We start from the raw sequence: 17,842 nt of genomic DNA, 5'->3' as shown, positions 1-17,842 counted from the left end.
TGTCGGGGAGTGAGGAGTCCGGTGCCGCGTCCCGGCCGCAGCTGCCGAGGGAAGGTCCAAGAGGCAGAGGTCGGAGTTGGACTCCTCAGCAGCAGAAGGGGCAGCTGAGACCCCACAGGGTCCGACGGAGGAAGATGGCACGGAGTCATCCAGGTTGGTGGGGGGTTTGGTGGAGGAGGAGGCCATGCAAGGGGCAGACACAGGGTGTGGAGGTGGGCATTCCACTGGTGCTAGTGGTGCAGTGCAGGGGCAGGGACAGGAGGCAGCACAGGCCACCGGGGAGGTGCCTGTGTGTAATCCTGTCCCCGATCCTGTGACTGCATCATCCCGCACCAGCAGGGATGCCTACGTCCAGACCCGTTTTCAGGGAGGGGGATCCGCTTACAACAACTGGCCTTCCTCTCCCTGCGGACGTGGCTATCCGGGACCGGGTTGAGCCTGTCCTGGGTTGGGTGGCGTTGCGTCAACGGGCCATGCGAGGTGACCTGCAGTCTTTTCATGAGGAAACTGCGTGTCATCTCGAATGGCTCGTTGACCGCGTTGACCTACTGGGACAGCTCACCAGGGCCGGATTCCTCCGTTTGCTGGACCTTGTTCCGACCCCCTCCTCAACTGAACCCCCTATGCGCCAGTCGTACTCCATGCCATCTTCCCACCCATGTATCACCTGGGTACCCTGTGGAGCTGCCTCTGACCCTGCGACCAGGCTGGTGGTGGACACATCCCTGCCACAGTCGGGAGTCGCACGTCCAACAGGGGTGGCCACCTCAACAACTGCACCCCTGCTGGAGGAGGATGTGCAGTCAGCAAGAGCCAGGGCACAGGCAGAGGCACAGCAGCAGCAACAAGGTGGGAGCCATGATGGCCCGGGGCCTTCGTCATCGGAGGGGCAGGCATCGACCAGAGGGCAGGAGGACCCAGGACTGGAAGTGTCTTCCGTGTGGCAGAGGTTAGGCCATGCTATAGATGCGGAGCGGCAGCGGGCAGAAGAGGCACGTCTCACGATGGTCATGTGGAGAACTCCATGCAGAGGGCCCTGAGGCGGGCCGACTGCCTCGAGGCAATTCGCAGTGAGTTGGAGGAGAACATGTCGGCGTCCCTGCGAACCCTCTGGGCCATGGAAGAGGACCGCCTCCAGGACATTGAGCAGGAGTTTGATGATGCCCTGGCCCGGGACATCCAAAAGTGAGCCGTCGGACTAGCCCGCTGCCATTGTAAATAGTTTTTAGAGTTAGGTTTCCTTTTCATTTTCCTTTTATTTGTGGTCAATGGACAATGCCACACACATTTGTATATAGTTATATTTTTAGGTAGTTTCTTAGGTAGGTTTCATTTGTTTTGTTGGGCTCATGGACCCTTTACATCGTTGGGCAATGGATTGATTTATTTTTGGGATTTTTGCACATGGATTAATGGATTTTTATTTTGGACAATGGATTGTATATAGTTACATCATGGATTCATTTGGATTTTTTTTTCATTATGGACATGGAGTGATGTTTTTTTTTTTCAGGACAATGTATTGTAAATAGTTGGACTATGGATTGATTTCGCATTTTTATTTATCATTATGAACATGGAACAATGGATATGGTTTTTTTAACCTTTTTTTGGATTTGCGTTGGTGGAGGGAGAGTTTGGAATGTTTCTTTCACATTTTTTTGCATTGCTTATCTTTTTCACTCACTCATCTTTTTCACATGCTTTTCATTTCATGTTTGATAATTTGGTATGCTTTCATTTCATTTATTTATTTATGTACCTAATACATTTTCATATTTTAGTTCCATGTGTAGGATTTGCTCATTGGGTTGACGCATGTGAAATTGTGGGTTTACACAAGGAATGCCAACCAGTGTATGTGTGTGATGGACATGTGTTGATGTACATAGTTGAGTTTTGGTTTGTGTCTTGAGATAGGCATGTCAGTGTGGGGTGGATTGGGAAATCATTGCGTCTCAAGAATGGGGTGGCGTGATGTGGTATTTTTTGGTGTAGAAGTGGGCCATGATTGTGCATCTTTATTTCGTGTGGGGGGGACATGAGTGGGACATGCGTGGGGGCCTGCTGGCAGGTGCCCCTGACTGCTGGGGGGTGGTCGTGCAAAGGGACATGAGTGGGACATGAGTGGGGGCCTGCTGGCAGGTGCCCCTGACTGCTGGGGGGAGGGGGTGCATAGGGACATGAGTGGGACATGAGTGGGGGCCTGCTGGCAGGTGCCCCTGACTGCTGGTGGGTGGTTGTTCAAAGGGACATGAGTGGGACATGAGTGGGAGCCTGCTGGCAGGTGCCCCTGACTGCTGGAGGGTGGTGGTGCAAAGGGACATGAGTGGGACATGAGTGGGGGCCTGTTGGCAGGTGCCCCTGACTGCTGGGGGGTGGGGATGCAGGGGGACATGAGTGGGGGCCTGCTGGCAGGTGCCCCTGACTGCTGGAGGGTGGTGGTGCAAAGGGACATGAGTGGGACATGAGTGGGGGCCTGCTGGCAGGTGCCCCTGACTGCTGGGGTGTGGGGGTGCAGGGGGACATGAGTGGGGGCCTGCTGGCAGGTGCCCCTGACTGCTGGAGGGTGGTGGTGCAAAGGGACATGAGTGGGTTGCTGCTGGCAGGGCCCCCTGACTGCTGGGGGGTGGGGGTGCAGGGAGACATGAGTGGGGGCCTGCTGCCAGGTGCCCCTGACTGCTGGGGGGTGTTGGTGCAAAGGGACATGAGTGGGACATGAGTGGGGGCCTGCTGGCCGGTGCCCCTGACTGCTGGGGGGTGTTGGTGCAAAGGGACATGAGTGGGACATGAGTGGGGGCATGCTGGCAGGTGCCCCTGACTGCTGGGGGGTGGTGGTGCAAAGGGACATGAGTGGGACATGAGTGGGGGCCTGCTGGCAGGTGCCCCTGACTGCTGGGGGGTGAGGGTGCAGGGGGACATGAGTGGGGGCCTGCTGGCAGGTGCCCCTGACTTCTGGGGGGTGGTGGTGCAAAGGGACATGAGTGGGACATGAGATGGGGCGTGCTGGCAGGTGCCCCTGACTGCTGGGGGGTGGTGGTGCAAAGGGACATGAGTGGGACATAAGTGGGGGCCTGCTGGCAGGTGCCCCTGACTGCTGGGGAGGTGGGGGTGCAAAGGGACATGAGTGGGGGCCTGCTGGCAGGTGCCCCTGACTGCTGGGGGTGTGGGGGTGCAGGGGGACATGAGTGGGTGATCAGTAGTGCAAGCTGACATGTGGCTTGGCTGGGGGGCAGGCCCATGGTAGATGGGCTGCCTGCGGGACATGACCAGGGGTGCAGGGTAGTCCCGTGCGGTGTGGGCTGCATGCAGGGGCTGTGGAGGGTGTAGAGGGAACACCTGGGAGAACCCACACTGCCAATTCACGTGTAGGACTCCCCGCGCATCCCCGTAATTCAGTACACCACTCTGACAGCAAAATCGCATGTGAAATTTCACGCGCACCCCAGGAATACACGTACCCCACTCGCACAGGGCCAATCGCGTGTGAAACTTCCTGCGAACCCCAGTAATACACGTACCCCACTCGCACAGGCCCTTTCGCGTGTGAAACTTCACACAAACCCCAGTAATACACGTACCCCACTCGCACAGGGCCAATCGCGTGTGAAACTTCCCGCGAACCCCAGTAATACACGTACCCCACTGGCACAGGCCCTTTCGCGTGTGAAACTTCCCGCGGAACCCCCAAATACACGTACCCAATCGCGTTTGAGACTTCCCGCGAACCCCAGTAATACACGTACCCCACTCGCACAAGGCCAATCGCGTGTGAAACTTCCCGCAAACCCCAGTAATACACGTACCCCACTAGCACAGGCCCTTTCGCATGTGAAACTTCCCGCACACCCCCCAAATACACGTACCCGGATCCAATCGCGTGTGAGACTTCCTGCGAACCCCAGTTATACACGTACTCCACTCGCACAGGCCCTTTCGCATGTGAAACTTCACACGAACCCCAGTTATACACGTACCCTGCTCCAATCGCGTGTGAAACTTCCCGCGAACCCCAATTATACACGTACCCCACTCGCACAGGGCCAATCGTGTGTGAAAGTTCCCGTGAACGCCAGTAATACACGTACCTCACTCGCACAGGCCCTTTCGCGTGTGAAACTTCACGCGAACCCCAGTAATACACGTACCCCGCTCACACAGGGCGTATCACGTGTGAAACTTCACGCGAACCCCAGTAATACACGTTCCCCGCTTGCCGTTTGCTGTTTGGCAGCCCTGTAAACTGGTCCAGGGTTAGCGCAGCCCTTTCCGCTGGATTGGGGATTTTGATGGCTTTTCCTTGCGCGAGGGCGTTCTTGCGGGCGTAACTGGTGCTGCTGCAGGGTCGCTGCGCCACGGCTGGTTTTGGAGGCTAAAATCCATGATTACGCTGTGCGCGTAAAATCGATTTTAGCGCACCCGGCTGGCGCAGACATTGGCACGCGCACACTGTGCGCCAGCTGCGTGCGCCACTTGTGCGCGAAATTCTATGAATTTTACCCCCTGAATGTTCTAGTATGTTTGTGCGTGGAGGATTGTCATTGCTCTGTCAAACACCAACGCATAAAATAAGCAATGTCGCATAGCAATTTGCTATGTAATTCTGTAGGTTTGCTGTTTAAATTGACACTTGTGTAGCAAAGTTAGCTATTTACGTTGACCTGTTCGAAAAAAAGCTGTGCTCGCCCTGAATTCCTCACTGGCTATCAAGGCTCTCACCACCCTCTTCTCTGTTCACTTCAAGTTCAAAGGGGCTTATGGAGAGAGAGAATGTAACAGTAATCATCACCTTCACTCTTAAGTACCAAAGGCCTGTGGGAGAGTCCGAGGCAAGATTTCTTTTCTTTTTCTAACAATTGATAACCAGAAGTAATCTGGATGATACTTTCATTAAACTAACTATATCCTCTTTGGTAAGTATATGTAACTTTATTAAAAGCAGTCATGCAATTCCATACTTAACAATTTTAATTTATTGCATAATGCATAATTACAGTATTGCTTCTGTAAAACACATTGCCTCATGGTTTACTGTAAAGTTTAGGTTAGTGTATCTAAATCTCATAGTGTCAACTAGATTTTGTTTTTGTTGTGAAAGATGCATCACATTGATGAGTGAAACATTTTGAAAATGAAATTGAACACACAGCCAACTGCTTTTTATGGCAAATCTAGTTCGATGGCCTGCAGGTTGCATTTATCCGTGCAACTGGTTCTCAACGCATGAGTGGTTGTAAACCAGTTACCCTGTGTTAGGCAGAAACCTGTGCAGTTCCCTTGGGGAACACTGCAAAAGATTTAAGACTACAGGTATAGCAGTAATCCCACTTGGTAGCAGTCTGCACCACCCAGATTTACCTGGTAGCTGTGGCTGAGCAGTCAGACTTCCCTCAAGAAGAGTTAGGCAGTATGCAAAGTATACACAATATGTACTCAGGCACAGTAGCACAAGCAAACACTGACCAGAGCTTGGTTTCAAAAGTATATAGTTATTTATTTTTAAGAACACACAAATTGAAAACACTCTAGCAAAATATAATAAAACACTCCAAACACAGTTTATATGGAAAGCAGTCCCAATCCTTATTCCTATCTAGACAACTCTAGGTTAATACCACATAATTAAAACAGAGGTGAGCGCTTAACGTTAGATGACACTCTAGTAGGTTAAAGAAGGGAGAGAAAAAGAGCAGAATTAGGATAAACACACCACTCTAAGGTCAAGAACACTTTTGGTAAGCTCAAAGAAGCACCAAGTCACAAGTGAGCAAAAGTCACTAAGCAGGGCCCACTCTTAGAGCAGACAGAGCGAAAACGTGCCCAAGATCACACAGTTGGTAGGGATTCAGAGTCTTGCAAAAGAGTTCGGAAAAGAGTTAGAGAGGCTCAGAAAGTTTAGCCAAAGTGTCCCAGGCAATCCCAGGATCGAAAGCCGAGGGCTAAAACTACCTCGTACAGTCGGTGGCAAGGGAAGCCAGGCGGAACACGGTACCTTAATGGAAAGGATCCTCCAGCGGGGGCAGTTGTTCCAGGCAGTGGCAGCAAGGCTCGACGTCGGTCAGGGGAGAAGAAGATCTCGCTGAAGAGCAGAAGAAGAAGGTCGTTGCACTGCCCGGGAAGAAACCAGCCGCGGAGTCCTCCGGTTAAAGGGTTGCACTGACTTTCGCGGTTGGGGTAAAAGTGGTGGGGTTCCGGTTGCCGGGGTGCTTGGCACTGGCAAGGCGGCCACGGGATACCTCGAAGAACGGAAAGAAGGTGAAAACTGGTTGTCCCCACCAGTCAAGGGAAGGAGCCACTCCGTTAAGAGTTCTCCTCGGTCGTCGGGAAAAGTGGTGAGATGGTTCAGCAGGGCTCCACCGGCGGTGTCGTCGTAGCAGATCAGCTCAGCTCGTCCCTCGTTGGATTCTTAGGTCCTGTGGCGACTTCTGAAGTTCCAGTCCCCAAAGCCCTGCTTTTATGCAGCAAACCCCCATTCACCCAGCCTAGCTGTCACTCAAACATGCTAAGTGGTGAGCCGGCCGGCTCACCACTTGGGCCAATCAGGACGGAGTGCGACTTGAGTTACCAAGGTAACTCAGTCCAGGGTGCCTAAATCCCCCTCCACCCCTCCTAAGTACCCCAGACAGAGTGGCACCACTTTGGAGGGCTTCTGTGGAGAAGCCCGCCAAAAGTGGAACAAAGGGCTCCACTTTGGGTCAGAGTTACAGAGGCGAACGCCAACGCCATTTTAGAATCAAGTTTTGGCAAAAAGTCCCAACCGGAGTTATAATAATAAATATATAAACCAGCGGTATGTTTAAGGCTACCGTAAATAAATAATTAAATGTGTTAGCCTAAAACAATGGGAAATCCCATAGGGAAATATTCGCGGTCGAATATAAAAAGTAGTTTCCACTGCCACCAGCCAAAACTCGATCAGGGGGGACGGAGACGTGCCCCCTCGACTAACAGACGCTGGGGCAATCGAATTGCCCCAGCCAGTACGTCCACAATATGATGGTTTGTACTGGTTCTGTTCAGGATTCAAGACTAGCAAAGTCTTTGGTGACTTTACATGCCCTGGGAGACAGTAGTCAGTCCCAGGGTATGGAGTCTATGTTGGGGAGTCCCTAGGACACCCCTGGGTCACGGCACAGAGGGTGCTGTGTAACCCACATCACAAAAATACATAAGGCCCTATGGAGTAAAAGACCCCATAGCCCATTCAACACAAGGTTTAACCAAGAAAACACACTTCAACATGCCCAAGAGTGAGGGTAAAAGAGTCTCACTCTTGGCAGGAGAAAAAAAGAAACCCCAGAAATCCAGCAAAGCTGCTGGGGGACTCACTAGGTAGGGAAATTCAGCCTAAACAGAGAATTCTCCCTAACACCCTGAAAGTGAGATCATAGCAAACTAAAATATTACACCTAGTTTGACCAGTTCTTTGCCTGCTTTACCATCTAATATGCTTAGTCTCTTAAACTTTCTTTCCTCTTACATAATGAATACACAAAGCTAACTAGATGTTCATGCAAAAGAATGATCAATAGTTCCATCCAGATTGTACATCGAAACACACATCTATTGCAATACCACACACTGTAGTTAGCCTCCAGAGCTCACTTTGCTCTGTGATATTAAGATTGCATTATATATTAGCATCTGTGGGATAGAGTTGGCCACACTGTTTTCAGAGTCTTTTTATCATATTTATTTGTGTCCATTTGTGCAGCTAACCCTGTACATTTTATAGACAATCAGCCAGAGCCCACAAAGTCCACTTGCCCACTCAAGTAGATTTTATGAAGGGCGAGTACCATTTGTAGGGGATGTTTGAAACTTTTATGTACATTTACTTTTTTTCAGTAAATGTCAAATACGTTTCACTGTGCATAGCTGGCAGCAGCCTGCCAAACATAAAGTGGGTTTGTGATGACATGCACCATTTTACAGAAAGCACTTTTACATATTTTTTCACCCGTTGCTATGGGTAGAGTGAATAGAGTGTAAACTAAATTACCTAACATGCAGGTCTAGTGGAATTTTAAAGGATTTGCAAGGCTTGATTCGCCTTACTGATATCTTATTTCAGCGGCACACAAAAATGCTGTATTGATGCTAATTTTATGTTTTGGATGCAAATAACTTCTGGTGACATTAAACATATGAATACAACATTGCTAATCAAATGGGTGTGTTTGCTAATCAAGAACGTTTTAATTAGGAAACTCTGCTTATCAGTTTTTGAAAACGAATTTCTGCCTTGGACACAAAAGGTGGTTTCTTTCAAAGTAGTGTGTGGCTGTGCACATTAAACAGTATGGGCAGTATGTGGAAGGAGTGTTGGCATAGCAAATCATTCATATGACAAAGGTCATCTGACGGTAACTTTATTGCCATTAACACATTCTTGCATTGTGCCACAAGTTACAGGGCTGTGGCTTCTAACGTGTGTGTGGTGTTAACAACTACATCTGGGATAGAAATACAGATTCGGTAAGCAGGTAAAAGCATTCCTTGTATTTGTGGTAACCTCTAATAAGCAGGAGCTACCTCTGAGGGTCAGGGTTCATAGTGTGCCAAAATGTAAATTCCACGTGTGGTGCAAAATATAAACTTTTGGCCATTTATATATAGCCCCCAATGGTTTAATTGTCATCTAGATGTGTTTAATGCTCCTTTTAAACACATTGTCAAATACAAAGTTAATGTCCCCTGGGTATGTTTGTATAGCACCAGTGTACTTGGGGAGTAAAAGCTCCTGGTTGATGTTGGTTTCAAGCAAACCAGACAGACCTTTCTAGGCTAGACACAGAAGCTAATTAGCCTCAGCAATTTGAAACCCTGCAAAATGTTATGAATTGTGCTAACAATAGCCCTTTTATGTATGCATACATTACGTGTCCATTTTTGAAGAGTTTGTGTTGTCTAAGACTACATGCCACAGTATTGGATAGGTTAACTCCCAGCTCAAATTACAATTGATTACTTTGTAGAGTCCAGACATTTCTCTGTGGACCGACTGTTTTACAAGGTCGTCAAATTCAATTAGAACCTCTTCTTATAGATCAAGGCATGTAGTTGGAAAAATGTGAATATTTCCTGTCTACTGCTTTTCTTTTCTTAACCTTGCTGCCCAAATCATGTTTTCTCTAGGGCATTGCATTGGTATTTGTTTTTCTGCCTCTGCTTTAATTTTTGTATTACTGTTTAGGATTTATTGGCATTATAGGTGTACTGATTTTGCACAGGACTTGAGTTTACTGTGAAGAGCAGCAAAATAAAAACATTGTTAAATAACGATTTAAATAAATACACCCTCTGCAATAAAACAACATTGTCAAGAATTCTGTCTTCCTTCACAGTTTCATAAGCTTTTGTATGCATATATACTTTCGGGTTTGGCCACAATTGTACTCTGTTTCAATCATTTTATTACTTTTCCTTACATTAATGAAAATAATTCAAGACAAACATTGTTTTTCCATGGTTATTTCTTATACTCTCCTCCAAAGAGCACAGCCTTGAGACATACACTAAGCACGTTACAGTCATATTGTTAGCCCACTGTCTGTCATCGTTAAAGGGCAGGGTATGGAAATGTCAGATGTTGTGTCAGCAACTCCTGTGCTCAAAAGAATCTCAGGGAACCAAGAGCTGATCACCTTTCTGAAATCTCTGTTGTAGCAGGCACAAACGTACCACTCTGGATATATCTCATTGCTTAGTTGAGGAATGGTCTGCATGTATCTTCTCCATACATTCTGCATCTGCTTTAACTTGGCACAGGAAGAGTATTTTCCTGTGGAATTGATTCACAGTGTGACCCGCTGCAGTACAGATGCCTGAAAACCCATCTCTACTAATGCTTTTCCAGGAGTTCAATGTCTGAAAAGTATCCAGGCATAGGTTATGAAATAATAAGGTAAGTAGATCCTTGGGAGCTAGACTTGTTTCACAGTGCTGCTGTTTTTGTAATCTCCACACCATGCCCCCAAACTCCACGGGGAAGCCTGCTGGATGTCAAACAGTACTATCTCTGTCTTTTAGACTGTTCTTTAATGTCTCGCACAGCATCAGAAAGCAGTTTGTAGTGCCATGGCAGTGCACTCTTTGGTTAGGTTAGTGTGTAGGGTATACAAGTCCTCCATTTAGTTCCGGCCATCCTCCTTTTTTTCTAGGGCTGGTGCTCTTAGCACCTCTCCATTCTCTGCTCTTTGAAAGTCCTCCAACCTTGCTGAAAATCCCTGAAGTCAGTTTTGGTGAATACACATATTTCCTTCAGCTACCCCATATCTCTGCTGACATTGCATCCAAATATTGCTTCTATTGAGATATTTCTTACATGGATTGCATGGGGTTTTCTCACAGGGAGCGTTGAATGATATCAATTACCTTTTTAGAGAGACTTGCTGAATCTATTTCACAACCCTCTTGGATAGTTTCTGCTGTTACTTCATAGGGTCTGAAGACATTCTTTCTGGATAATGTTTTAGACTTCTTCTATTTTGACACTACTCCTCCCGCAAAGTCATTAGCAGCCACAGGACAGTCTTCTGGCATTTTTCATTTACAAATCTGTGAACCTCTTCTCTTTAATGTAGGGGTGTTTTTTCAGCTCACTTTTATGGAAATAATGAATTTTCCAGTATGGCTCTGTGGTGTAGCTCACCACATCTGTCAATGTATGCAGGAAGGGTGCCATGTTGCTAAGCCTTCCAGTACGTCCTTTGCCATCTCCGCTCAGGCACTCTAGTCAACCATCATTCAGACTGGTGGCTGCAACTCCTTTGTGCCAAATCCTCTAATAGTAAACTCCCAGCTCCTACAGGCTCACATCTATCCCTTCAGTTGCAGATCCCAGCCTCTGTGGTGGGCTAGAATATCACCCCCACCATTTTGGAATCCTGCGACTTGCACTGAGGAAGTTCTGTCCCTTGAGGTTCCCAAACCATACTAGCATGGGGGGGCAAGTGGAAGTAAATTCTGCTTTTCTCCCCAGAAATCTGGGCTGCTGTCTGTTCCACACATGAATGTCTGCTTCCTGGCACATCAGTGCCTTGGGCACTAGAAAGTTCCAGGCAATGGCAGCTCAAATTCCAGGGGACATTGCTGAGAGCGTTCTTACTCCTCCGCTGCCTTTGTCAACTAATCCACTTCCACCTAGACCACTTCTGGCTTCCACAGTGGATATAGCTTTGTCTGATGAGGCAGCAACAGACCCTCTGTTATTAGCATGCCAGCCGATGGATCCTGTGGGCCAAAACCACTTGTTACTCTTCCTTTTCAGGTGGTTCTGGGTCTTCCAGTGCCCAGAACTCAAGCTCCTCTTCTGTTCCAGGCTTGTGCCTCAATAACAGACATTACCAGCTTTCCTTTAGAATTTTCCCTCATCTTTAGTCTGCGTACTTAAACCTTTGAGGAGAGCAAGAGGAACATAGGTTCTCCTTAGGGCATTCTGTTTGAAAATGCTGGGGGTTATAGTTTATCTACAGCAAAGAATTCCTTGTCCTCCTCTTTTAGAAATTGGAGTACTAGCAGATGTCCACTCAATTTCATAAAGAAGGTATAGTTGAAACCACACTCTGGTACTGCAATGAATCAGAAAGTAGATGCCAACTACTATACCCATTCAGAGAAGCCTTGTTTGAAGACTCATCCAACTGTTAAATTGATGGTGATAGATAGTTATGTCAAGGTTGTACATGCCTCCAATACCTCCTCCACACAGAATAGTGCTCTTCATCTTTGACAAGCTAGCTCTGATGCCGTGTTGGTTGCAAGCATTACGTATCAGAGATAATTGCTCTCAACTTTTTACATTTCTTAATGATCTACAAATTGCCCCAAAATATTCTACAATTTAACCACATGGATCAAAACAGCATGTTCTGTGAGAAAATACATAGTTCTTAAATAAAAAATTACAAGTTTGTCTTATACAGAATTGCAAGTTAGAGCAAGAAGAAGCAGACCCTTCAGTGATAAGACAGTGACTCAACATTCTGTTCATCCAACAACGATTGTATGACATTCAAACACTAATTCATACAAATAATTTTGAATTATAAACTGTACAAAAATGTCTTTGTATTGATTAAAATAATGCATACGTGGAATTTTCTTTATTTTCCATACATGATATAAACCTAAGATCTGCATGTTTCGACTTCAAGTCTCCTCAATTTGTTTTTGTGGCAACACAGTCTTCTTCAGGGCCCATATGCTTGCAGTGTGACATTTGCAGGTGACAAACTAAAAATCAGTTTTTGGCAAGAACAGATGGTCCTAAATTAGATATGTTGGAATCAACTTCCAAGCCATGCTGATACATCTGTAATTTGGCATGTGTTTGGAACTTGCCATTAGAAAATTAGTATGTTTAAGAAGTGCAACACTTTTTTCCTGATGCCCAAGTGTTGTGTTGAACCCCCCTTTTCATGGGGGATATTTAGTTCTGTTAGTCTAATTACATGGAGTTGGTTGAAGAAAATCCCAGTCTAAAAAGCAAAATCCTTAACTGCCATTACAACGCCTACTCATTAACATTTGCTTTCTGTTCTTTCACTTGATTGAAAGGTGATTAGTGTAATTATTTTCTGGCCATTTGAGGCATCCAAGCTGGAGCTCAAGAAAGCTCAAGACTGCTCAGATAGACCATCCAGCCATCACCCTTGGAAGAAACAGAAGGCCACCCAGGGTTTTACTCACCTACCGCCACCTCTGAGGCAAAGACAAACAATGAATACATTGATTCTGGACCACACTTCTTGGGGCACTGTATCTTAAGATTGATATGGAGGCAAATGTGTCCATTACCTAGGCTTCCAGTGGCAGGGGCTACTACCCTCTTCTGTTCCCAACACTTATTGCTGCATTGTCCACAGCGTCTGCTGTTGAGCATCCTAACAGAGCTTGAGAAACTGTTGAAAATGGAGACTGTAAAACATGTCCCTCTAGGAGAAATTGGAGAAGATCTTTACTCTAAATTCTTTATAGTCTAATGTTTTTTTTGGCATTATTCCCCCGACAATCAAAATCAAAATGCATGCCTGCTATCCCTGGAGAAGTGTGATTGGCTCTGGGACACTCTATCTTCAAAATACGTACCTGCACATCACCATCTGGCCTCATCAGACATTTCTGTGGTTCGTTATCACAGACCAGGTCTATTAGTTTGGTGTTTCCCACCTTTGGCCTCAGCACAGCTCCAAGAGCCTTTTTGAAGATTGTGTAGTCTGTTGTCTCCTTTCTGCCTCAGGAGAGAATACACATATACAAGTGCCTGGATGTTACCTAGTTGTGGTTTACTGCCTCGGGAAGGGTCTGAGATCATCTCAGAAAGTACTCACCCCGACAGACTCCCCAATAATTTGCATCAGTATGCAGAAGCCGTTTCTCGTGCTCAGCCAGATAAATTATATTGGTTTCATGTGGGACAATGTGTGTGTACTGCATTCACCTTGTGCTACCCTATTTGTTGCTTCTCACATTGGCCGTCTTTTGACTGGCCACTGTTGGCAGTTCCACAATCATTATTCTCGAGTTTGTTTTGTGGGAGAAATTAATGATACTCCTGGGCAAAGAAAGACAACATTCTCCATGTTGTTATTTGAGTACATCTCAAATCCATTGTGCAACCATACACTACGTTTTGTAATAGTCTATATTAGACCTGCCCTCACATACATTTTCTTTTATCCACAGGCACCTTTTAAATCACTCTTAACATTCTGGGCAATTCTTTCACTTTCCAGGCATATTGGTGCATAATGCACCCAAACCTTCACAAACATTACCAATCTCCATTTCACCTACTAGATTGTCTTTCTCTATTCAACCTTTATTTGTTAGCCCTTTCTCCTCCTCCACTGCCTCCCCTTTTCACTTTCCTTGCAGACTACGGTCTGTTGCCCCCTAGCAGGAGCACAATACCCCCGTTTTTGGACAAGGCTAGGCACTACAAAGATGAGTTGGCGCAGTATAAATGCTGAGTAACATAACATAACATCACTCACATGTTGATGCTTGTAGACATGGTTTTAACATGTTGCTGTATGTACTGTGGATGCAGCAGGGCATCTGATTTTAGTGATTAGTATAAAAGTACAAGGCGTTTTTTTCCTGTGAATCACCACAATATTATCTTTAAATGCTTTTTCAGACAGCCTTATGCACATAGTCAGTGTCACAATCTACAAAGTGTTCATTATATGCAGGGGGGCCACCATCATTAGCACTTACACGTTATTAATCCCCTGAATGCAATTTTCACCTTTTGCCAAATTCTGTGCAAAAGTAAAGAGTAACAACAGGCGAAATTCCTTTACTCTTTACTTTTACTATCCGTGTTTTTAAAAGATGTAAATGCTGCCTGCAAATGAGACTTATCAGGCGACATTTACAATTGATTCCTGTGACATTGACATGCTTTAATTATGTGCTAAAAACGAGCGGATTCCATGAGAATGAATTGCTTTTATGTCTGCATGAAAATCTTGCAGGTTTAAAATGATGTGCCATTTGAAGCCGGAGGAGGACTACAGAGCGTTAATGTTAATACCATTTGTGCTCTTTCTCTGACTCCAAATAACAGCAAAGTGCCCTGGAGTTTAAAAGTAAAGTAGAAATGGTTAATGCCTTGCTTTTATGCGTTACATTTTGTACTGCAGAGCTTGTAAAATGAAATCCTGTCCTTTTAAACAGAATTGCACATCCATGTACATGGATGGCTTTATATACTGTTCATGGTACTGTACAGTAGGAATTATGTTTGCTCATCACTATCTTCAGGCTGCTTGTCATTCTTCCTGATAGTGCTAGCTACCTCCTCGCTAGCCTCCTACACTTCCTCCTGACTCTTCACTCCAACCTCCTCCTGGTAGTGCGGTCCACCCTCCTCATGTTCTTCTAAGCCAACCATCTCTTTGTGTGCAACTCCAACTTCCTCCTTGTATTCCACTTCACTCTCTTCCTGCTGTTCTAAACCAACCACTTCCTACTGATGACTTTCCTCCTCCTCTCTTCCCGCCTCCTCCTCCCTCTCCCTTGTCTCTCCAAGCTTCATCCTACTGGTACAGGAAAATGTGGCATCCCTCTGAAACCTACACGGACTGGCTGTGAGAGGTCTTTAGAAAACTGAGAGCTGAAACAAGACCACAAATTAAGGGAGGGGGACAGCTCTAGTAACAGCCACGTGCTGTACTGGGTACTCAACACTCAGATTATAAAGGCTGCATCCAGGCTTTTTACACCCTACAAACAAATATTTCAATCTCTTCCTCTTGAAGGGGTCTCATCTCCAAACTGTTTGAGCTCATCAATAAAGCGGGGGCCACGGCCAATCATTCCAATTGTAAGGGATTGTAATTGTTTATTCGTAATGCGCTTATACACAAGTGAAGTGCTTCAAGGCGGGAAGGGAACAAGGGAAAACAGTCATTCTTAGGCCTTGGAGCTTCTGAATGATCTAATAAAATTGAATAGCAAACTAGGCCTGACGGCATTACTACTAGTGCAAGTGCATGACAGGAAGGAAGGTGAGAAAAGGGGGAGAAGAGGTAGAAGAACGTACAATCCATAAACTACCGTACTAGGCCAAATACGTTTCAGATAGTGCAAGTGCATGACAAAGAGTGAGGTGATAAGGGGGGGGGGGAGAAGGAGAAGAACATACAGAAACAAAAAAAACTACCGTACCAGGCCTGGAGAACTAGGTCTAGTGCATTCTATGTCATATAAGTGCGCAGACAGGAAGTGAAAGGGAGGGGGAAGGAAACAAGTGCTCCCAGTCCAGCAGGGCCCTCGGTTAAGTGCAGAGAGGTTACTTTTCTCATGGAACAAATTCCAGCAGTGCAGTCGTGGTGAGCAGAGTGCAGAGGCTTGAAGGCAAGTGCAAGGACTGGCGGGGAGCCTGAGACCTGTGTGGCTCTGGAGGTGACCAGTCAGCAAAATGGAGCTGAGTTAGGGAAGAGAAGGAGGAGGGAAGTAGGCAAGAGTAGAGAGGAGGTTAGCAGGGGAGAGGGACAGAGAAAGAGGAAGTGCAGAGGGAGGTCTTGAGGCGTTTATGGAACTTAAAGAGATCAGGCTCAAGACAGAGAGAGGCAGGGAGGTTGTTCAAGAGAGAAGCACCTGCAGGGGATCATGATCTATCCCCAAATCTCTGTTGTTTGGAAAAATGTCTCACCCGCAGAGAGTTGTAAGAGGACAAGCAGAGGGCTCTAGAAGGAGTGTATTTAGGGAGAGAGAGATTTGTAGATAGTACGAGCCCCGGCCCCAGAAAGCCTTGTGGGCTTTTCAGATGGTCTTGAACTTGATCCTCGTAGCCACGAGGAGCCAGTGGAGGGATTTCCGTGCCTGAGAGATGTGGTCCCTGGGCTGGAGGCCAAAGATAAGTCTCACCTTATTGTTCTGGATGAGTTGTAGAGGTTGGAGTGTAGAAGTAGGAAGACTGAGAAAGAGACTGTTGCAGTAGTCCAGTATAGAAAGGACCAGGGCTGTGGAGACGGTAAGTCTCTGGGGGAAAGTGAGAAAAGGTAGAATACCTCTGAGGAGATGCAGCTGGTAATTCTACTTTTTAGAGATGTCCGAGATGTCAGAGATGTGAGAAGAGAAGAAGAGAGTGGAGTCGAAGATGACCCCCAGATCTTTGCCTCACTAGTGGGTGAGGGCGCAAGGTCAAGGGTGGGCGGCCAGAGTGAAAGTGGGAAAACGGGGGCAGGGATACCAATGAGGACGATCTCTGACTTGCTGGCATTGAGGCAGAGATCGTTCGCAGCACACCAAGACTGATTTGCAGACAGTCCAGAATGAACGAGGAGGAGGCAGCCGAGGGCAGCCTGAAAGAGAGCAGAGTGTCATCCGCTTAACACTGAAAGTAAGAGGTGAAGGCAGGCATTGTGCAGGCCAGAGGGGCCATGTAGACATTGAAGAACCAAGGGGATAGGTTGGATCCCTGGGGGACACCACAAGTAGGCACCACACTTGTGTATGGGCACATTATATATGCCATACCATATATCATATCTTAGTGGAGAGAAAAGACCAAAGCTCCACCTGGGAAGGATGGTCCGAGACAAAGGAGGCAAGCCATGCCAGGTCCTGATCTGTGATGCCCAGGGTGTCACAGAGAGGGGAGATCAGGATGTTGTGGTTTACTGACAGCAGACGAGAGGCCAAGAAGAATGTGGACAGAGGGAGAGTTAGTGTCAAGATTTGAGAGCAGGTCTTCACAGGCGTTCAGAAGAGCAGTTTCCATGCCTCTGGATGCTCTAAAGCCAGACTGATGGTCATGGAGACAACCAACAGATTCAGTGTGGAGGGTAAGCTGAGAGATAGCCAACTTCTCCAGAAGTTTTCCCAGGAAAGGAGTGATAAAGATCGTGCAGTAGTTTGCTGGAATAGAAGGGTCGGCTGAAGGATTTCTGAGCAGAGGGCGAACAAGGTAGTGCTTGAGAGAAGTGGGGAAAACGCCTGTGGCAAAGTAGAGGTTACAGAGGTCTGCCAAGGCTGGTGCAAGAGTGTCAATGTTGTCCTTGATGGTTTTGGAAGGGCAGGAGGCCACCTGTTTGGAAGAGGCTTTCATAGACCAGACTTGTCTAGAGACCTCTTCAGGTGTGACAGGGAAGAGGGAGGAGAGAAGAGGGGGAGGGTGGGGGCGGCCGAGGGGGCCCAAGAGATGTTGGTTTATGAGTGGGTGCGGAGGTGAGAGAGGTCAGGATGTCCTGTGTTTTGGTGGTGAAGTGTGCAGCCATGGCCGAGCAAAGGGCCTGGGTGGGTGCAGTAGAGGATGATGCTACACTAGGGTTGGCCAGTTGCTTGCAGACTTTGAAAAGTTTGGCCGTGTTGTTAGATGCCGTGG

The 17,842-nt window shown here is 47.0% G+C and overlaps 1 protein-coding gene across 3 annotated transcripts in view; it reads left to right on the top strand.

Annotated features, from left to right (window-relative positions):
• SERAC1 (serine active site containing 1) overlaps positions 1-17,842 on the top strand; it is an 898,347-nt gene that overhangs the window by 579,943 nt on the left and 300,562 nt on the right. The window lies entirely within an intron of this gene.

The sequence above is a fragment of the Ambystoma mexicanum genome, chromosome 4q (assembly GCF_040938575.1).
Source record: "Ambystoma mexicanum isolate Mex_15411 chromosome 4q, UKY_AmexF1_1, whole genome shotgun sequence".
NCBI lineage: Eukaryota > Metazoa > Chordata > Amphibia > Caudata > Ambystomatidae > Ambystoma > Ambystoma mexicanum.
This window is presented reverse-complemented; position numbering and strand designations above follow the sequence as displayed.